General features: G+C 40.7%; 1 protein-coding gene across 1 annotated transcript in view; it reads left to right on the forward strand.

Moving 5' to 3' along the window:
• Positions 1-7,760: 7,760 nt before the first annotated feature.
• LOC139746239 (macrophage migration inhibitory factor-like) overlaps positions 7,761-24,116 on the forward strand; it is a 108,422-nt gene continuing 92,066 nt past the window's right edge. The window contains exon 1 of the mRNA XM_071657247.1: positions 7,761-7,879. The gene's annotated coding sequence lies outside the window, so the exon portion shown is untranslated. The remainder of the gene's footprint in view (positions 7,880-24,116) is intronic.

Raw genomic sequence — 24,116 nt, forward strand, 5'->3', positions numbered from 1 at the left:
CTGAGTTTGGAAAAGTGTGTGGAAGAAGAAAGTTAAGAGTAAATGTGAATAAGAGCAAGGTTATTAGGTACAGTAGGGGTGAGGGTCAAGTCAATTGGGAGGTGAGTTTGAATGGAGAAAAACTGGAGGAAGTGAAGTGTTTTAGATATCTCGGAGTGGATCTGGCAGCGGATGGAACCATGGAAGCGGAAGTGGATCATAGGGTGGGGGAGGGGGCGAAAATCCTGGGGGCCTTGAAGAATGTGTGGAAGTCGAGAACATTATCTCGGAAAGCAAAAATGGGTATGTTTGAAGGAATAGTGGTTCCAACAATGTTGTATGGTTGCGAGGCGTGGGCTATGGATAGAGTTGTGCGCAGGAGGATGGATGTGCTGGAAATGAGATGTTTGAGGACAATGTGTGGTGTGAGGTGGTTTGATCGAGTGAGTAACGTAAGGGTAAGAGAGATGTGTGGAAATAAAAAGAGCGTGGTTGAGAGAGCAGAAGAGGGTGTTTTGAAGTGGTTTGGGCACATGGAGAGAATGAGTGAGGAAAGATTGACCAAGAGGATATATGTGTCGGAGGTGGAGGGAACAAGGAGAAGAGGGAGACCAAATTGGAGGTGGAAAGATGGAGTGAAAAAGATTTTGTGTGATCGGGGCCTGAACATGCAGGAGGGTGAAAGGAGGGCAAGGAATAGAGTGAATTGGAGCGATGTGGTATACCGGGGTTGACGTGCTGTTAGTGGATTGAAGCAGGGCATGTGAAGCGTCTGGGGTAAACCATGGAAAGCTGTGTAGGTATGTATATTTGCGTGTGTGGACGTATGTATATACATGTGTATGGGGGGGTGGTTGGGCCATTTCTTACGTCTGTTTCCTTGCGCTACCTCGCAAACGCGGGAGACAGCGACAAAGTATAATAAAATATAATAAATAATATAGGAAAGGATCACAATTTTGTGCATGATCAAGATATTTCTATGAGTCCACGGGGAATATGAAACACGATAAGTTCCCAAGTGCACTTTCGTGTAATAATTACATCATCAGGGGAGACACAAGAGAAAAATATAACAATCAGTTGATATACATCGAAGAGACGAATCTAGGACGCCATTTGGTAAACATGCGATTGTCCAAGACAGACAACGAGCGTTCATAAACTTATCATCTTACAAATTTTTATCAACAATAAAGTTATCTAATTTGTATAGACCATCACTAATATCAAGATTATAATTCTTTGCGTATTCAGTAATAGAGGACTCAATGATATTTCTCGTGGTAATAAATTTACCGTTTATAACTGAGATGGCATTACTCCAGTCAATACAATGATCATAGTTTTTAACGTGATTCAACAAAGCATTTGATTCCCGTCCCGTTCTTATACTATATTCATGTTGCTTAAGTCTAACAGAAAAATCCTTACCTGTCTGCCCAGCATAAGATTTATCACAATTTCCACATGGCACTTTATAGATGCATCTAGGAGAATTTTCTGGTGAATTCCTGATTAAGATATTCTTTATAGTATTATTGTTGCTGAAGGCAACATTTACATTAAAGGACTTAAGCAACATGGGAAGTAAAGTAAAATTATTGTTAAAAGGGAGAACTAAAAGTTTCTTGGTGTCAGTGGGAGGTTTGGGCTCAACTCTATAAAATGATTTCTTTGCTAACTTAAGGGATTTATTAATGAAAGATCTAGGGTGCTTTAACTTAGATCCAATAGAATATATCTTCTCAAACTCATCATCAATAAACTCTGGACTGCAAATACGTAATGCCCTAAGGGGCATAGATTGAAATGATGATAATTTAACTCTGTCATGTTGAGATGAGTAATAATGGATATATGAGCATACATCGGTAGGTTTTCTGTATATGCTGAACTTAAACTTGTTTCCTTGCCTATGGATCATGCAATCTAAAAAGGGTAATATACCATTATTTTCATTTTCTACAGTAAATTTGATGAAAGGTACTAAATTGCTAAGTAAGGGGAGAAATATTTGTAAATTTTCATTTGTTGGCCAAACACAAAGAACATCTTCTACATACCTAAACCAAATTGCATTAGAAGGTAAGATATTCTCTAGTAATTTTGTTTCAAAAAATTCTATACAAAGATTACTTAGTACAGGTGAAAGAGGGTTACCCATTGCCATACCAAATTTTTGAGCATAATAATGTCCACTGAATTGAAATACACAGTCTTTTATACACAATTTCATCAGTTCAATGAAAAAAGACTTTGAAACAGGTAAATGAATATCATCTAAGACATCAAATAAATATTATAAAAGGTCATCAACTGGAACTTTTGTGAAAAGTGAGGAAACATCAAAGCTAACTAGTTTGAAATCAAAATTAACATTGATATTGTTTAGCTTGTTGACTAAATCTACATTGTTCATGATATTAGAATTTGATACCTTACCCACTAAAGGGCTTAATAAAGAAACTAACCATTTTGACAGTCTATATGTGATGGAGCCTACTGAACTCACTATAGGTCTTGCTGGAAAACTTCTGTTTATGTGTGCATATGCACCAATGATCACCCATCTCTCTCCATCCACTTTCAGTTTTACCCACATCAATCTAGAGTATACTTTCCTACACTCTATCACACACTCCCACAACTGTTTCAGGAGTAGTGCTACTCCTTCCCTTGCTCTTGTCCTCTCACTTACCCCTCACTTCATCCCACTAACTCCTAACTTTACTCCCAAGACATTCCCAAACCACTCTTCCCCTTTACCCTTGAGCTTCGTTTCACTCAGAGCCAAAACATCCAGGTTCCTTTCCTCAAACATAGTACCTATCTCTCCTTTTTTCTCATCTTGGTTATATCCACACACATTTAGACACCCCAGCCTGAGCCTTCGAGGAGGATGAGCACTCCCCTCGTGACTCCTTCTTGTTTCCCCTTTAAGAAAGTTAAAATACGAGAAGGGGAGTGTTTCCAGCCCCAGCTCCCGTCCCCTTTAGTCGCCTTCTACGACACGTGAGGAATGCGTGGGAAGTATTCTTTCTCCCCTATCCCCAGGGATAATATATGTGTGTGTGTGTGTATATATATATATATATATATATATATATACACGAATAAAGTGCATATGAACGCGCACCTTCATAGAAAATACAAACCTCCAACAGCAAGGATCGAACCCAGAACCCCTGAGCCACAGGCGGGAATGCTACAGCTAGGTTATGGGCCTGGCTAATAGGAAATAACTATTCGAATACTATGTACTCGAATACCCTTCGTCTTACATTGGTGAGCAACGGGGTCTACACCGGTTATTAGGCAAGTGTTTTGGGAGCAGCTGAGTGAGTGTGTTAGTAGTTTTGATGCACGAGACCGGGTTATAGTGATTGGTGATTTGAATGCAAGGGTGATTAATTTGGCAGTTGAGGGAATAATTGGTGTACATGGGGTTTTCAGTGTTGTAAATGGAAATGGTGAAGAGCTTGTAGATTTGTGTGCTGAAAAAGGACTGGTGATTGGGAATACCTGGTTTAAAAAGAGAGATATACGTAAGTATACGTATGTAAGTCGGAGAGATGGCCAGAAAGCGTTATTGGATTACGTGTTAATTGATAGGCGCACGAAAGAGAGACTTTTGGATGTTAATGTGCTGAGAGGTGCAACTGGAGGGATGTCTGATCATTATCTTTTGGAGGCGAAGGTGAAGATTTGTAGAGGTTTTCAAAAGAGAAGAGAGAATGTTGGGGTGAAGAGAGTGGTGAGAGTAAGTGAGCTTGGGAAGGAAACTTGTGTGAGGAAGTACCAGGAGAGACTGAGTACAGAATGGAAAAAGGTGAGAACAAAGGACGTAAGGGGAGTGGGGGAGGAATGGGATGTATTTAGGGAAGCAGTGATGGCTTGCGCAAAAGATGCTTGTGGCATGAGAAGCGTGGGAGGTGGCCAGATTAGAAAGGGTAGTGAGTGGTGGGATGAAAAAGCAAGATTATTAGTGAAAGAGAGGAGAGAGGCATTTGGACGATTTTTGCAGGGAAATAATGCAAATGAGTGGGAGATGTATAAAAGAAAGAGGCAGGAGGTCAAGAGAAAGGTGCAAGAGGTGAAAAAGAGGGCAAATGAGCGTCAGGGTAAGAGAGTATCATTAAATTTTAGGGAGGATAAAAAGATGTTTTGGAAGGAGGTAAATAAAGTGCGTAAGGCAAGGGAACAAATGGGAACATCAGTAAAGGGGGCTAATGGGAAGGTGATAACAAGTAGTGGTGATGTGAGAAGATGGAGTGAGTATTTTGAAGGTTTGTTGAATGTGTTTGATGATAGAGTGGCAAATATAGGGTGTTTTGGTCGAGGAGGAGTGCAAAGTGAGAGGGTTAGGGAGAATGATTTGGTAAGCAGAGAAGAGGTAGTAAAAGCTTTGCGGAAGATGAAAGCCAGCAAGGCAGCAGGTTTCGTTGGTATTGCAGTGAAATTTATCAAAAAAGTGGGTGACAGTATTGTTGACTGGTTGGTAAGGTTATTTGATGTATGTATGACTCATGGTGAGGTGCCTGAGGATTGGCGGAATGCGTGCATAGTGCCAATGTACAAAGGCAAAGGGGATAAGAGTGAGTGCTCAAATTACAGAGGTATAAGTTTGTTGAGTATTCCTGGTAAATTATATGGGAGGGTATTGATTGAGAGGGTGAAGGCATGTACAGAGCATCAGATTGGGGAAGAGCAGTATGGTTTTAGAAGTGGTAGAGGATGTGTGGATCAGGTGTTTGCTTTGAGGAATGTCTGTGAGAAATACTTAGAAAAGTAAATGGATTTGTATATAGCTTTTATGGATCTGGAGAAGGCATATGATAATGTTGATAGAGATGCTCTGTGGAAGGTATTAAGAATATATGGTGTGGAAGGCAAGTTGTTAGAAGCAGTGAAAAGTTTTTATCGAGGATGTAAGGCATGTGTACGTGTAGGAAGAGAGGAAAGTGATTGGTTCTCAGTGAATGTAGGTTTGCGGCAGGGGTGCATGATGTCTCCATGGATGTTTAATTTGTTTATGGACGGGGTTGTTAGGGGGTGAATGCAAGAGTTCTGGAAAGAGGGGCAAGTATGAAGTCTGTTGTGGATGAGAGAGCTTAGGAAGTGAGTCAGTTGTTCTCTGATGATACAACGCTGGTGGCTGATTCGGGTGTGAAACTGCAGAAGCTGGTGACTGAGTTTGGTAAAGTGTGTGAAAGAAGAAAGCTGCGAGTAAATGTGAATCAGAGCAAGGTTATTAGGTACAGTAGGGTTGAGGGACAAGTCAGTTGGGAAGTAAGTTTGAATGGAGAAAAACTGGAGGAAGTAAAGTGTTTTAGATATCTGGGAGTGGATTTGGCAGCGGATGGAATCATGGAAGCGGAAGTGAATCATAGGGTGGGGGAGGGGGCAACAGTTCTGGGAGCGTTGAAGAATGTGTGGAAGTCGAGAACATTATCTCGGAAAGCAAAAATGGGTATGTTTGAAGGAATAGTGGTTCCAACAATGTTATATGGTTGCGAGGCGTGGGCTTATAGAGTTGTGCGGAGGAGAGTGGATGTGCTGGAAATGAGATGTTTGAGGACAATATGTGGTGTGAGGTGGTTTGATCGAGTAGGTAATGAAAGGGTAAGAGGGATGTGTAGTAAGAAAAAGAGTGTGGTTGAGAGAGCAGAAGAGGGTGTTTTGAAATGGTTTGGTCACATGGAGAGAATGAGTGAGGAAAGATTGACAAAGAGGTATATGTGTCAGAGGTTGAAGGAACGAGGAGAAATGGGAGACCAAATTGGAGGTGGAAAGATGGAGTGAAAAAGACTTTGAGTGATCGGGGCCTGAACGTGCAAGAGGGTGAAAGGCGTGCAAGGAATAGAGTGAACTGGAACGATGTGGTATACCGGGGTCGACGTGCTGTCAATGGATTGAACCAGGGGATGTGAAGCGTCTGGGGTAAACCATGGAAAGTTTTATGGGGCCTGGATGTGGAAAGGGAGCTGTGGTTTCGGTGCATTATACATGACAGCTAAAGACTGGGTGTGAACGGGCCTTTTTTGTCTTTTCCTAGCGCTACCTCGCGCACATGCGGGGGGAGGGGGTTGTTATTTCATGTGTGGCGGGGTGGTGATGGGAATGGATAAAGGCAGACAGTATGAATTATGTACATGTGTACATATGTATATGTCTGTGTGTGTGTATATATGAATACGTTGAGATATATAGGTATGTATATGTGCGTTTGTGGACGTGTATGTATATACATGTGTATGTGGGTGGGTTGGGCCATTCTTTCGTCTGTTTGCTTGCGCTACCTCGCTAACGCGGGAGACTGCGACAAAGTATAAGTAGATAATATATATATATATATATATATATATATATATATATATATATATATATATATATATATATATATATATATACGATTGCCCAACAGAGCAGTCACCAGTGGATAGAGAAAATAAAAACGGTGAGTACTTTCGTTTACTACCCTCAGACAAAGTGAGGGATACAGGTGTTGAGGTCCTTAAAAGCACAGAGGTTGCAATAAGGCGGGGCTACATTAGTCCCCGTGGAGTGCAGGTGGACACTAATTATTTAACTTGACATCTGACGTTCCTCTCCTTACATTATGGGTGAACAGGGTTATTCTGATAGATGTATGTCACAGTATGTCACATTTGAAAAGGCCAAAGGACATATTTACATTATGATCAAATATGCCAGAGATCAAACATGATTCAATAACATTTCTTTCAGTGACATGGTGATCCAAGACAGTTTTATGTTGGAATAAGCCGTTGCTCTGTTAGGCAATCCTAACACGTACGTTGTAAGATCCTAGTCTTCGAATCTTTCCCCGATTGTCCGGTATAAAATCGGTTACAGCTATACATGGGACTTTATAAACAACACCTTTATTATTGATGGGCTATTTTTTGATAAGGGCTATGTCGATGTGTTTTCATATTTGAATATTACTTGTACATTAAGTCGTTTGAGAATGTGAAGACATGTGGGAAAATTCTCATCGGAAGGGAAGAAGAAGGGTTCTTTGGTAACTTTTACGTTCTGGCATATTATTTTTGCCAATATAGAAATGTTTCCTTGCTGTATTCTGACACTAGTTTATTATATTTATTGGGTATCTTAGCTTCTGCCTAATGTACTGAATCATTTTCAATTCATCACCTAAAAATTCTGGATCTGAAATCCTATATGCTCGCAGGTACATAGATACGAAACATCTTTTTACATTAATATGATAATTTGAATAACAGTGGACTTAAGACAGTATATATGTAGGTTTTCTATAAACCTTAGTTTTCAAGATGACCTCTACATCCAAAAAGGGTAACTTATTCATTTCCGACTTCGTGAGAAACTTTAATGGAGAGAGCTAACGAGTTTAATTTACGCAGAAAGTCCTTAGTGGGTATATTATTAGGCTAAAAGCAAAGTACGTCGTCTACATATCGTAGCCAAACTATGTTTTGTTCACTTATAATGTTTAGCAAATGACTTTCAAAATACTCCATGTAGATATTTGCCAACACAAAGGTTCCCAGTTACCACTAAAATTAGATTATAACCAATGTTAATATAGCTTCAGTTAATAGGTGTTTTAGTTAACCAAGGAACTCCTATTTCCGCATATACATACTTCGTGTTTAAGAATGAGTAATTAAATGTATATGTGCATCAGCAGGATACCGCCATAGTACGACACTTTGTACCCCGTCCTCGGCGCCAACACGGGGAAGGACGCAGACAGTCGGAATCAGAGACTCAAATCGTTCTCAGTTCGCGTCGAGACTATTTATGTTACGAGTGTTGGTGTGACTGATAGGTTCCATCCTCTGCAACGCAACACTGGCTCGTAACATACATGCACACCGTTACTTGTAAGGTAAGTTTGGTTATCTTGTTCGTTGACTTTCCAGAGTATTTTCATTGTAATGTCTTTTATGTGTGTGTGTATTTCTCTTGGTAAATATTTAGACCTGTTGTATTTTAATACGAAACGGGAAGATTGTTTTATGTCCGCCACTATGAAGGTGCGTCTGGAAACCTTCTGGAACATTGTTAGGTCATCACCACTGCGTCCGTAATCACGTTTGTATTGTACGGGGAGCAAGTTTGGCGTTTGTGGACATATTAGCCCAACAGCTGCAGAACAATACGTGATAACTTCCTACATGCATTTTAAGTATTCCTTTTGGTAGTGAGGATCTGATTATATGTACGTATATATATATATATATATATATATATATATATATATATATATATATATATATATATATATATATATATATTTGTATTTAATGTATGTATGACTCATGGTGAGGTGCCTGAGGATTGGCGGAATGCGTGCATAGTGCCATTGTACAAAGGCAAAGGGGATAAGAGTGAGTGCTCAAATTACAGAGGTATAAGTTTGTTGAGTATTCCTGGTAAATTATATGGGAGGGTATTGATTGAGAGGGTGAAGGCATGTACAGAATATCAGATTGGGGAAGAGCAGTGTGGTTTCAGAAGTGGTAGAGGATGTGTGGATCAGGTGTTTGCTTTGAAGAATGTATGTGAGAAATACTTAGAAAAGCAAATGGATTTGTATGTAGCATTTATGGATCTGGAGAAGGCATATGATAGAGTTGATAGAGATGCTCTGTGGAAGGTATTAAGAATATATGGTGTGGGAGGAAAGTTGTTAGAAGCAGTGAAAAGTTTTTATCGAGGATGTAAGGCATGTGTACGTGTAGGAAGAGAGGAAAGTGATTGGTTCTCAGTGAATGTAGGTTTGCGGCAGGGGTGTGTGATGTCTCCATGGTTGTTTAATTTGTTTATGGATGGGGTTGTTAGGGAGGTGAATGCAAGAGTTTTGGAAAGAGGGGCAAGTATGAAGTCTGTTGGGGATGAGAGAGCTTGGGAAGTGAGTCAGTTGTTGTTCGCTGATGATACAGCGCTGGTGGCTGATTCATGTGAGAAACTGCAGAAGCTGGTGACTGAGTTTGGTAAAGTGTGTGAAAGAAGAAAGTTAAGAGTAAATGTGAATAAGAGCAAGGTTATTAGGTACAGTAGGGTTGAGGGGTCAAGTCAATTGGGAGGTGAGTTTGAATGGAGAAAAACTGGAGGAAGTGAAGTGTTTTAGATATCTGGGAGTGGATCTGGCAGCGGATGGAACCATGGAAGCGGAAGTGGATCATAGGGTGGGGAAGGGGGCGAAAATTCTGGGAGCCTTGAAGAATGTGTGGAAGTCGAGAACATTATCTCGGAAAGCAAAATGGGTATGTTTGAAGGAATAGTGGTTCCAACAATGTTGTATGGTTGCGAGGTGTGGACTATGGATAGAGTTGTGCGCAGGAGGATGGATGTGCTGTAAATGAGATGTTTGAGGACAATGTGTGGTGTGAGGTGGTTTGATCGAGTAAGTAACGTAAGGGTAAGAGAGATGTGTGGAAATAAAAAGAGTGTGGTTGAGAGAGCAGAAAAGGGTGTTTTGAAATGGTTTGGGCACATGGAGAGAATGAGTGAGGAAAGATTGACCAAGAGGATATATGTGTCGGAGGTGGAGGGAACGAGGAGAAGAGGGAGACCAAATTGGAGGTGGAAAGATGGAGTGAAAAAGATTTTGTGTGATCGGGGCCTGAACATGCAGGAGGGTGAAAGGAGGGCAAGGAATAGAGTGAATTGGAGCGATGTGGTGTACCGGGGCTGACGTGCTGTCAGTGGATTGAATCAGGGCATGTGAAGCGTCTGGGGTAAACCATGGAAAGCTGTGTAGGTATGTATATTTGCGTGTGTGGACGTATGTATATACATGTGTATGGGGGTGGGTTGGGCCATTTCTTTCGTCTGTTTCCTTGCGCTACCTCGCAAACGCGGGAGACAGCGACAAAGCAAAAAAAAAAAAAGATATATATATATATTTATATTTATATATATTCCTATGAGTTCACGGGGAAAATGAAACACGATAAGTTCCCAAGTGCACTTTCGTGTATTAATCTCATCCTCAGGGGAGACACAAGAGAGAAATATGTTATTTGATATACATCGAAGAGACGAAGCAACGACGCCATTTGGTAAACATACATATGATCCATAGGCAAGGAAACAAGTTTAAGTTTAGCATATATAGAAAAAATTACCAATGTATGCTTATATATCCATTATTACTCATCCTAACATGACAAAGTATCATCATTTCTATCTATGTTCCTTGGGGCATTACGTATTTACAGTCCAAAGTTTATTGATGATGAGTTTGAGAAGATATATTCTATTGGATCTAAGTTAAATTACCCTAGATCTTTCATTTATAAAATCCCTTAAGTTAGCAAAAAAATCATCGTATAGAGTTGACCCCAAACCTCCCATTGACACCAAGAATCTTTTAGTTCTCCCTTTTAATAATAATCTTACTTTACTTCCCATGTTGCTTAAATCCTTTAATGTAAATGTTGCCTTAAGCAACAATGATACTGTAAAGAATATCTTAATCAGGAACTAACCAGAAAATTCTGGATGCATCTATAAAGTGTTATGTAGAAATTGATAAGTTTTATGTTGCGCAGACTGGTAAGGATCTTTCTGTTAGACTTAAGCAAAATGAATATAGTATAAGAACAGGACAAGAATCAAATACCTTGTTTGATCACATTAAAAACTATGATCATTGTATTGACTGGAGTATGCCATCTCAGTTATTAACTCAACTCCAGTGCCACGAGAAGTATCATTGAACCTTCTATTATTGAATACACAAAGAATTATAACCTTAATATAAGTGAAGGTCTATACAAATTGGATAACTTTATTGTTGATAAGATTAGTAAACAATGCACCTTGTCCACGTGTTTACCTAATGGCGTCCTAGCTACGTCTCTTCTTTGTATATCAACTGACTTATTTCTCTCTTGTCTCCCTTGATGATGTGATTATTACACGATAGTGCACTTGGGAACTTACCATGTTTCATTTTCCTCCATGGACTCATAGGAATAAATTGATCACTCGAAAAATTGTGATCCATTCCTATATATATATATATAAGTCTGGGGTAAACCATGGAAAGTTGTGTGGGGCCTGGATGTGGAAAGGGAGCTGTGGTTTCGGTGCATTATTACATGACAGCTAGAGACTGAGCGTGAACGAATGGGGCCTTTGGTGTCTTTTCCTAGCGCTACCTCGCACACATGAGGGGGGAGGGGGTTGTTATTCCATGTGTAGCGAGGTGGCGATGGGAACAAATAAAGGCAGACAGTATGAATTATGTACATGTGTATATATGTATGTGTTTGTGTGTGTATATATATGTGTACATTGAAATGTATAGGTATGTATATTTGCGTGTGTGGACGTGTATGTATATACATGTGTATGTGGGCGGGTTGGGCCAGTCTTTCGTCTGTTTCCTTGCGCTACCTCGCTAACGTGGGAGACAGCGACAAAGCATAATAAATAAATGATAAAAATATATATATATATATATTTGTTTTCATACTATTCGCTATTTCTCGCGTTAGCGAGGTAGCGTTAAGAACTGAGGACTGGGCCTGAGGGAATACCCTCACTTGGCCCCCTTCTTTGTTCCTTCTTTTGGGAAATTAAATTAAAAACGAGAGGGGAGGATTTCCAGCACCCCTATCCCTTCCCTTTTAGTCGCCTTCTACGACATGCAGGGAATACGTGGGAAGTATTCTTTCTCCCCTATCCCAAGGATAATATATATATGTATATTTTTCTTTCAAACTATTCGCCATTTCCCGCATTAGCGAGGTAGCGTTAAGAACAGAGGACAGCCTTTGAGGGAACATCATCACTTGGCCCCCTCTCTGTTCCTTCTTTTGGAAAATTAAAAACGAGATAGGAGGATTTCCAGTATATATATATATATATATATATATATATATATATATATATATATATATATATATATATATATATATATATATATATATTGTCGCTGTCTCCCGCGTCAGCGAGGTAGCGCAAGGAAACAGACGAAAGAATGGCCCAACCCACCCACATACACATGTATATACATACACGTCCACACTCGCAAATATACATACCTATACATCTCAACGTATACATATATATACACACTCAGACATATACATATGTACACATGTACATAATTCATACTGTCTGCCTTTATCCATTCTCATCGCCACCTAACCACACATGAAATAACAACCCCCTACCCCCTCATGTTTGCGAGGTAGCGCTAGGAAAAGACAACAAAGCCCCCATTCGTTCACACTCAGTCTCTATCTGTCATGTAATAATGCACCGAAACCACAGCTCCCTTTCCACATCCAGGCCCAACAAAACTTTCCATGGTTTACCCCAGACGCTTCACACGCCCTGGTTGACATTGACAGCACGTCAACCCCGGTATACAAAATCGTTCCAGTTCACTCTATTCCTTGCACGCCTTTCACCCTCCTTATGTTCAGGCGCCGATCGCTCAAAATCTATTTCGCTCCATCCTTCCACCTCCAGTTTGGTCTCCCGCTTCTTGTTCCCTACACCTCTGACACATATAAACTATTTATAAATCTTTCCTCACTCATTCTTTCTGTGTCCAAACCATTTCCGTACACCCTCCTCTGATCTCTCAACCACACTGTTTATTACCACTCATCTCTCTTACCCTTTCATTACTTACTGGATCAAACCACCTCACACCACATATTGTCCTCAGACATTTAATTTCCAACACATCCACCCTCCTTCCCACAACCCTATCTATATCCCATGCCTCGCAACTATATAACATTGTTAGAACCACTATTCCTCCAAACGTACCCATTTATGCACTCCGCTTCCATTGTTACTTCCGCTGCCAAGTCCTTCTCCAGATATCTAAAACACTTCACTTCCTCCAGTTTTTCTCCATTCAAACTTACCTCCCCATTAATTTGTTCCTTCACCCAACTAAACCTAATAACCTTGCTGTTATTCACATTTATTCTCAGCTTTCTCCTTTCCCACACTTTACCAAAATTAGTTACCAACCTCTGCAGTTTCTCACCCGATTCAGCCACCAGCGCTGTATCATCATTGAACAAAAAATAACCCACATCCCAAGCCCTCTCATCCACAGCAGACTGCATACTTACCCCTCTCTCCAAAACTCTTGCATTCACCTCCCTAACCACCCCATCCATAAATAGATTAGACAACCATGGTGACATCACGCACCCCTGCCGCAAACCGACATTCACTGGGAACCAATCTTTTTCCTCTCTTCCTACTCGTACACATGCCTTACATCCGTGATAAAAACTTTTCATTGCTTCTAGCAACTTACCCCCCACACCATATACTCTTAATACCTTCCAAAAAGCTTCTCTATCAACTCTATCATATACCTTCTCCAGATCCATAAATGCTACATACATATCCATCTGTTTTTCTAAGTATTTCTCACATACATTATTCAAAGCAAACACCTGATCCACACATCCTCTACCACTTCTGAAACCACACTGCTCTTTCCCAATCTGATGCTTTGTACATGCCATTGCCCTCTCATATAATTTCCCGGGAATACTCAACAAACTTTTACCTCACTAATTATAAAACTCACCTCTATCCCCTTTGTCTTTGTACAGTGGTACTATGCATGCATTCCGCCAATCCTCAGGCACTTCACCATGAAACATACATGCATTGAATATCCTTACCAACCAGTCAACAACACAGTCACCCCCTTTTTTTTTTAATAAATTCCACCACAATACCACCTAAACCCGCCGCCTTATCGATTTTCATCTTGGTGAATTCTCTTGGATGCATCTATAAAGTGCCTTGTGGAAATTGTGATAAATTTTATGTTGGTCAGACTGGTAAGGATCTTTTTGTTAGACTTAAGCAACATAAAGATAGTATAAGAACGGGACAAGAATCAAATGCCTTGTTTAATCACGTTAAAGACTATGATCATTGTATTGACTGGAATAATGCCATCTCAGTTATTAACTCTAACTCTATTACCAAGAGAAGTATCATTGAATATTTTATTACTAAATACACAAAGAATTATAATCTTAATATTAGTGGTGGTCTATACAAATTAGATAACTTTATTGTTGATAAAATTTGTGAAATAAGTTTATGAATGCTCGTATGTTTTGGACAATCACATGTTTACCAAATGGCGACCTAGCTTTGTATCTTCGATGTATATCAACTGATTCATATTTCTCTCTTGTGTCTCCCCTGATGATGTGATTATTACACGAAAGTGCACTTGGGAACTTATCGTGTTTCATTTTCTCCGTGGACTCATAGGACTATCTTGATCACACGCAAAATTGTGATCCTTTCCAACATATATATATATATATATATATATATATATATATATATATATATATATATATATATATATATATATATATATATATATTATTCTTTTATTATTTTATTATACTTTGTCGCTGTCTCCCGCGTTAGCACACATCTCCTACGCTTTCATTACTTACTCGATCAAACATATTGTCCTCAAACATCTCATTTCCAGCACATCCACCCTCCGCACAACTCTATCTATTGCCCACGCCTCGCAACCTTATATCATTGTTGGAACCACTATTCCTTCAAACATACCCATTTTTGCTTTCCAAGATAACGTTCTCGACTTCCACACATTATTCAACGTTCCCAGAACTTTCGCCCCCTCCCCCACCCTATGATTCACTTCCGCTTCCATAGTTCCATCCGCTGCCAAATCCACTCCCAGATATCTAAAACACTTTACTTCCTCCAGTTTTTCTCCATTCAAACTTACCTCCCAATTGACTTGTCCCTCAACCCTACTGTACCTAATAACCTTGCACTTATTCACATTTCCTCTCAGCTTTCTTCTTTCACAGACTTTACCAAACTCAGTCACCAGCTTCTGCAGTTTCTCACCCGAATCAGCCACCAGCGCTGTATCATCAGCGAACAACAACTGACTCACTTGGTTGGTAAGGTTATTTAATGTATGTATGATTCATGGTGAGGTGCCTGAGGATTGGCGGAATGCTTGCATAGTGCCATTGTACAAAGGGAAAGGGGATAAAAGTGAGTGCTCAAATTACAGAGGTATAAGTTTGAGTATTCCTAGGAAATTATATGGGAAGGTATTGATTGAGAGGGTGAAGGCATGTACAGAGCATCAGATTGGGGAAGAGCAGTGTGGTTTCAGAAGTGGTAGAGGATGTGTGGATCAGGTGTTTGCTTTGAAGAATGTATGTGAGAAATACTTAGAAAAGCAAATGGATTTGTATGTAGCATTTATGGATCTGGAGAAGGCATATGATAAGAGTTGATAGAGATGCTATGTGGAAGGTATTAAGAATATATGGTGTGGGAGGCAAGTTGTTAGAGGCAGTGAAAAGTTTTTTATCGAGGATGTAAGGCATGTGTACGTGTAGGAAGAGAGGAAAGTGATTGGTTCTCAGTGAATGTAGGTTTGCGGCAGGGGTGTGTGATGTCTCCATGGTTGTTTAATTTGTTTATGGATGGGGTTGTTAGGGAGGTGAATGCAAGAGTTTCGGAAAGAGGGGCAAGTATGAAGTCTGTTGTGGATGAGAGAGCTTGGGAAGTGAGTCAGTTGTTGTTCGCTGATGATACATCGCTGGTGGCTGATTTATGTGAGAAACTGCAGAAGCTGGTGACTGAGTTTGTTAAAGTGTGTGAAAGAAGAAAGCTGAGAGTAAATGTAAATAAGAGCAAGGTTATTAGGTACAGTAGGGTTGAGGGACAAGTCAATTGGGAGGTAAGTTTGAATGGAGAAAAACTGGAGGAAGTAAAGTGTTTCAGATATTTGGGAGTGGAATTGGCAGCGGATGGAACCATGGAAGCGGAAGTGAATAATAGGGTGGGGGAGGGGGCGAAAGTTCTGGGGGCGTTGAAGAATGTGTGGAAGTCGAGAACATTATCTCGGAAAGGAAAAATGGGTATGTTTGAAGGAATAGTGGTTCCAGCAATGTTATTTGGTTGCGAGGCGCGGCCGGAGGAGGGTGGATGTGCTGGAAATGAGATGTTTGAGGACAATATGTGGTGTGAGGTGGTTTGATCGAGTAAGTAATAATAGGGTAAGAGAGATGTGTGGTAATAAAAAGAGTGTGGTTGAGAGAGCAGAAGAGGGTGTTTTAAAATGGTTTGGTCATGTGGAGAAAATGAGTGAGGAAAGATTGACCAAGAGGATATATGTGTCAGAGGTGGAGGGAACGAGAAGTGGGAGACCAAATTGGAGGTGGAAAGGTGGAGTGGAAAAGATTTTGAGCGATCGGGGCCTGAACATGCAGGAGGGTGAAAGGCGTGCAAGGAATAGAGTGAACTGGAACGATGTGATATACCGGGATCGACGTACTGTCAGTGGATTGAACCAGGGCATGTGAAGCGTCTGGGGTAAACCATGGACAGTTCTGTGGGGCCTGGGTGTGGAAAGGGAGCTGTGGTTTCGGTGCATTATTACATGACAGCTAGAGACTGAGTGTGAACGAATGGGGCCTTTGTTGTCTTTTCCTAGCGCTACCTCGTGCACATGCGGGGGGAGGGGGTTGTTATTTCATGTGTGGCGGGGTGGCGATGGGAATGAATAAAGGCAGACAGTATGAGTTATGTACATGTGTATACATGTATATGTCTGTATACGTTGAAAGGTATAGGTATGTATATTTGCGTGTGTGGACGTCTGTGTACATACATGTGTATGTGGGTGGGTTGCGCCATTCTTTCGTCTGTTTCCTTGCGCTACCTCGCTAACGCGACAAAGGAAAATAAATAAATATATATATATATATATATATATATATATATATATATATATATATATAATTGTAATGAATGAGCTCAGAACAATTTTTACCCCTTGCCGTCTTTTAAGGGCAGATATAAATCGAATCGAAAGACGAACGATACCTCAGCCTAGCCCAGTCCCCTTCCCCACGACCTACTAACTCACGATTATTCTTGGACTAGGTCCGTTATCTTTGGCGTAACGGCATGTGATGGCCACACTCGGTCGGAAAATGTGGACAAGCAATGATGACAGATCACTTTGGAGGACGTAGAGCTCGGGAAGCAAGGAGCAGCTGGTGGAATCGCAGGCTGGCGTCCATAAACCACTTTTTAAAAATCGCGATCCTGACAAGTAGGCGTTACAGTGGTAGGATTGTCCGGCGTCCTTGAAGTCCCGCCACATTATGTAGATATCTTAGGAGGGTTGAACCATTCCCGGCGCGGTTCATGGCCTGACGATTTCGAGCCTGGTTCCTTTAATTTTCCAGATGCCTTCCAGCGTCCGGGATGATTTTCGTGGCGGGCTGAGCTTGAGCGAGGTGTCTACAATACCTGTCATGCATAGCAACCAGACGATTCTTTTTTAAGGTTATATTTTCTGTACTGCCAAACACCCGCTTGATTCTCGAGTCACTCGTTTCGTAATTGTCCATTTGTATCACGTGGACTACATCTTGAACTTTGTGTTGCATCAAGTAACCTCTTAAGCCTTTTTAGTATTGCTGGCATTCAAACTCCCCCTTTAGTCTATTCCACCACCTTATACTATGACAGTATTTCTTTACGGCCTTCCTGACAATCTCCTGTTCGTGTTCACTGTCGACTTCATTCACTTAATTTTGAAACTTGAGAGGCTGAGATCAGGTCACCCGTCTCACTTTTCTCCTCCATTATGGATGCAACTAGTAACTCTTAGCCTTTCACTGTTGCTCAGGTCTATTGATGCAGATGTAACATCCTCGTAGCACTTCGCAGGACCCTTCGCACTTAGATGGTTGTGCTGTAATAAAGCACAGTAAAGTCAAATGCAATTCTGATCTTTGCCATCAGTGTTTCTTTCGCAGTTCTCCTGATGTGTAACCGGCAACAGGTTAGGCATAATGTCGACCTCTTTGACTCTCACACAGATTCCAGTCGCCTTAGCCTATCTCTCACACATTCCTGTAGCCTACTTTTACACAGATTCCTGGAGCTTACTATTGTTTTCTCGTTTTCTAAATTGGCTACGCTCAACTTTATATATATATATATATATATATATATATATATATATATATATATATTTTTTTTTTTTTTTTTTATACTTTGTCGCTGTCTCCCGCGTTTGCGAGGTAGCGCAAGGAAACAGACGAAAGAAATGGCCCAACCCCCCCCCATACACATGTACATACACACGTCCACACACGCAAATATACATACCTACACAGCTTTCCATGGTTTACCCCAGACGCTTCACATGCCTTGATTCACTCCACTGACAGCACGTCAACCCCGGTATACCACATCGCTCCAATTCACTCTATTTCTTGCCCTCCTTTCACCCTCCTGCATGTTCAGGCCCCGATCACACAAAATCTTTTTCACTCCATCTTTCCACCTCCAATTTGGTCTCCCTCTTCTCCTCGTTCCCTCCACCTCCGACACATATATCCTCTTAGTCAATCTTTCCTCACTCATTCTCTCCATGTGCCCAAACCATTTCAAAACACCCTCTTCTGCTCTCTCAACCACGCTCTTTTTATTTCCACACATCTCTCTTACCCTTACGTTACTTACTCGATCAAACCACCTCACACCACACATTGTCCTCAAACATCTCATTTCCAGCACATCCATCCTCCTGCGCACAACTCTATCCATAGCCCACGCCTCGCAACCATACAACATTGTTGGAACCACTATTCCTTCAAACATACCCATTTTTGCTTTCCGAGATAATGTTCTCGACTTCCACACATTTTTCAAGGCTCCCAAAATTTTCGCCCCCTCCCCCACCCTATGATCCACTTCCGCTTCCATGGTTCCATCCGCTGACAGATCCACTCCCAGATATCTAAAACACTTCACTTCCTCCAGTTTTTCTCCATTCAAACTCACCTCCCAATTGACTTGACCCTCAACCCTACTGTACCTAATAACCTTGCTCTTATTCACATTTACTCTTAACTTTCTTCTTCCACACACTTTCCCAAACTCAGTCACCAGCTTCTGCAGTTTCTCACATGAATCAGCCACCAGCGCTGTATCATCAGCGAACAACAACTGACTCACTTCCCAAGCTCTCTCATCCCCAACAGACTTCATACTTGCCCCTCTTTCCAGGACTCTTGCATTTACCTCCCTAACAACCCCATCCATAAACAAATTAAACAACCATGGAGACATCACACACCCCTGCCGCAAACCTACATTCACTGAGAACCAATCACTTTCCTCTCTTCCTACACGTACACATGCCTTACATCCTCGATAAAAACTTTTCACTGCTTCTAACAACTTGCCTCCCACACCATATATTCTTAATACCTTCCACAGAGCATCTCTATCAACTCTATCATATGCCTTCTCCAGATCCATAAATGCTACATACAAATCCATTTGCTTTTCTAAGTATTTCTCACATACATTCTTCAAAGCAAACACCTGATCCACACATCCTCTACCACTTCTGAAACCGCACTGCTCTTCCCCAATCTGATGCTCTGTACATGCCTTCACCCTCTCAATCAATACCCTCCCATATAATTTACCAGGAATACTCAACAAACTTATACCTCTGTAATTTGAGCACTCACTCTTATCCCCTTTGCCTTTGTACAATGGCACTATGCACGCATTCCGCCAATCCTCAGGCACCTCACCATGAGTCATACATACATTAAATAACCTTACCAACCAGTCAACAATACAGTCACCCCCTTTTTTAATAAATTCCACTGCAATACCATCCACTAAGCTGCGATTTGGCTCCGTAAAATCATCACGGCAAAGTTTGATCGCTCGGGCAGAGAAAAGGAAGAGAAATACATTGCTGTCTCGCTCTGTTGGCAAATGGCCTTTGATATCGCTGTGCCTTCAAAGCAGCGATGTTACAACAACAAAAAATAGTTTTTTTTATTGCACTTTGCCACTCCGGAAACTATAATTTATATAAGGTTGGCCTTTAGTTTCAACCATCGCGTGTCTGCTTCACAAGGATAAGCTACGAATCTCCAGCAGAATTTCTTGATAATAGCTAGGAATGACATGGATTATGCAGAAAAGCGTCTATCATGGACTGAATTTTCTATTTTTTTACCACATCCATTCTAACCGATTCTAGATTTTTTTTTAAGTTGCGTAGATGCAGTATCAATTCTCGTAACTTTCATTGTTTTTTTTTTTATTAAATAAACCATGTTGCATAAAAGCTATTGTCTTTTAAAATGAAGAACATCGTAATGAAAAGTATACCGGTTAATGACAATACAAGTGGAGAGACTGAAATGCAACGACCTGTCTCTCCGCTCTTCTGTTTCACCACGTAATCTTCCCTTTCCAGCTTCATAGTTTTCCTTTTCAAAGCCTACATTTTTTCTCTCCAACAACTTTTTTTTTTTCCACCATTCCAAACCCTTCGGTTGATAGATGAAAAAAAGATTAACCTTGGCATATGGGGTAAGCGCTGGAATAGATAGAAACTGTGGAAGTTAGATGTCTCGTTGGCGTCATTCTCTTGTTCAATTTACTGCACCATCTAGTTGAATTTTTTAACTAGGTCTTAACACAAACAGTTCAGTAAATCACCCGTGTTGTGTTCGTTAGCGTTACTGACCATGAGTCAGCACAGGCTAGCCTGGGGTCTGACCCGCGTTGGTTCGAATCCTATGCGTGGCAGTCTGCCTACACTTAACCTAGTATTCATCCTTCTCTCGGGGCTAGTCTATAAATGGGTACCATCCTTTGGTTAGTGTGTATGTGCACATACATAAGAGTAAAGACGTGATTCATGAATACAAATTTGAGACGGGGCAACACGAGTGTAAAACTCTCCCAGTAACACACAAATACTAGTCACATCTATCGCTAGTGTTTTTCACTAAAGCCTGGAACAAACAATTGAGTGTACTATCCGTTTACTGTTTGTTTCACTATATCCAAACACTAACAGTTCAGTGTATAATCGGAAAAAAAACAGAAACAAAAATATCTTTGTGGATGGGTCCAATAAATTTCCAAACGATCTTTACGACTCGTGTCTTAGTAGGGTTAGTAAACGTAAATGTTGGACAGATTCCCAAATAATTATGATAGCCCCACTTTATAGTTATTTCCACTTGAAAGTGCCGCTAAAGCAATCGATGTATCACATTATCATTGAAGCAAGGCAACTTGTGTGAGGTGAGACTAATGATTATTTCTCTGAATCCCTCGTATATGGTGTCGTATTGTCTAACACAAAAAAGGGGTAAGATACTTTTCTATTCTGGAATCCCTCGTAAGTGATGTCTTATTGTCTAACACAATAAAGGGGTAAGATACTTTTCTATACTGCGTGTACCACCAAGTCACTGTTAGTTTCACTATGTCCTGATTCAAACAGTTCTCTGTACTGTCCACTTAAATTCGCAAAGTTACGCACAATAATCAGATCATATGTCACATAACTTTCACTCAGTCGAAGTTATAACTAACAAATAAAACTTAAAATGTTTGTTTTATAGGAAGAATGAGTTGTTTCTATTAGTTACCGACTAAATTGGGAAAAGGTTTGGGGAAATTGAGAGAACGGAAATGTTTTGGGTAACTATAGTTATTGGACTCTAAACAAAACGCCGCTTGGGATTCGTTTTATATCAAATAAATACGTAGATGCTTAATGTATTATTTGACCAGTAAGTATTGTAATTTACTATAAGTCAGACTCTTAATATCTGTCTAGGGAAGTGCTGCTATGAAGAGTGTCAAAGGAATTAAAACAAGCTAGTGTGTGTGTGGCGCAAGGCTTTTCCTTCTCATCTGGTGACCACCTGCTTTACCAGCTGGCTGAGTGAGTTATGTGTAACCACTACTTGCTTGGGAGGCAGTTGTGCTGGGGGAAACTTAGTCTAAACAATTGACCTTTTGAGTGCTACGTGTGACCCATGGGTCAGAGGTCAGGCTATCATAGCAAAGGGTTGTGGTTAAGGAGAGTGTCTGTGTGGTCAAGAGTCGTGCCTGATGTTCGTAGTGTTAAGTGCTTTGAAATAGGCAGATTCGTTTCTTGATTTCGTGTATAAAGACGGTCGGGTTGTCATCTTAGAGATGAAGTCTGTCTGTCAGTCTGTCTGTCTGTCTGTCTGTCTCTCTCTCTCTCTCTCTCTCTCTCTCTCTCTCTCTCTCTCTCTCTCTCTCTCTCTCTAACATACAAATGATGAACACTACGTGCCAACCCTGCTGTTGTTGTAGAATCATGTTGTGGACTCTCATCATTAACCAGTGAATGAGAATGTTTTGTTTTGTAAAGATATTTACGTATACGTGTTTTGTTTTGTCAAAATATTTACGTATACGTGTCTTTTTCAATCTTGTGTATCTTCAATTTTTTTTACCTATGGCTCCATATTTTACTTAAATTTCAGTTGTCTTTCATGGAAGAGCTATTGTAATTCTTATATTTTCGATTTTTTTATTTTTCATATTTTTTCGGTGAGACGGTTGTTACCGGCGCTTCCCACCCGTTAAGTTTATCTCAACCGAAAATACATATCTTTTTTAATTTATTCATCCTAAGGATATCTGAAAAATTAGTGAATGAACTTAGAAACAGAGTATTACTCTTACCTGATTTCTTAGTATCGGCTCCGCGCGATTCTGGACGATAATTCGTGTTACCTTATACTTCGTACGAGACATGCGCCATCGGGAGATGTGGTCCATTACAGCTTCCTCCCCATTGTGGAAGTCACGGCTCTTCATGGTTAGCAAACAAGCATTTGCTTGGCTGCCTCGCAAACCCATCATGTTTGCGCGTGTTGCTTGAGAGTCGTAATTGGCCGAGAGGATGGTAATTTGACGTTTAGCTACAAAGGACGGCAACACCCTTTGTTGTTTACAAGTTTCGCGGCTAATGTGAGGGATGACTGTGATGAAAATTATTTGTTACATCTGTAAGTTAGTGTATGATTTTCTTTGTTTTATGATAATTCTGTTTTAATTTCAATTTGAAATAAAATGTTAGTGTGGGTTTTCATTATTACTTTTGGGATTTTTTTTTTTTTTTGTTAATTTCCTGCCTAGGATAAATGAATTTCGGTTCAGGTGTGCTGCCACAGCCAGACACATCCAAAAACACCACCTGAAGTTACCTTCCTCAACTAGACTCACCATATACAGTCAGACATCACAGCTAGACTGCCGAGGACCTCACATCAGGCCAGGACACCTGGCTTACCTTGTAGTGGAAGATTGCTAGACTGCAGAGAACCTCCTACCAGGCCAGGGCACCTGCCCTGCCTCAGCTCAGTTAAGGACTGGTAGACTGTCGAGGGCCTCTCATCAGGCCAGGACACCTGTCCTGCTTCAGCTTAGTTAAGGGCTGGTAGAGAGCAGAGGACTTCTCATCAAGCCAGGACCTACCCTGCCTCACCCATTAGTCTCCAACACACTGCATCACCCATTACCACCTGGGAACCTTGAGACGTCCATCATATTCTCTATTACCACTACTTGTACATCTAGCATCTTAAGGACCAAGATGGTAAGCATGTCTGCTCCTTCTCCCTTCAGCACGATGGAGATGACCCTAGTGCGTGACGATACGACCCCTGGGTGTAACTGCCTAGCCTCTAAACTAAGATCAAGTCAAAGACAAGGCCATCATACCCCGTTGTGTGTGTGTTAAGATTCGCTTAAGACTAATTTTGACAGGGGCTGTTGCCTGTACTTGAAGGGTGCCATAACTGGCACAGGTTGGAAGTGTATGTGCTCAGGGTACCATTACTGGCACAGGGCGACCCATGTGTAACTCGCACAATGGGCTGGGTTATGTAAATATGTCTCGTATAAGATGTGAACTTCATACCAAAAAGCTCAAGTGATATTGGGTATTAGGCTCGATATATATTTATTTATTTATTTATCATTTATTTATTTTGCTTTGTCGCTGTCTCCCGCGTTAGCGAGGTAGCGCAAGGAAACTGACGAAAGAATGGCCCAACCCACCCACATACACATGTATATACATACACGTCCACACACGCAGAAATACATACCTATACATCTCAACGTATTCATATATATACACACACAGACATATACATATATACACTACATATATACACATGTACATAATTCATACTGTCTGCCTTTGTTCATTC

This window comes from Panulirus ornatus, chromosome 64, assembly GCF_036320965.1.
Source record: "Panulirus ornatus isolate Po-2019 chromosome 64, ASM3632096v1, whole genome shotgun sequence".
In the NCBI taxonomy this organism is placed as follows: Eukaryota; Metazoa; Arthropoda; class Malacostraca; order Decapoda; family Palinuridae; genus Panulirus; species Panulirus ornatus.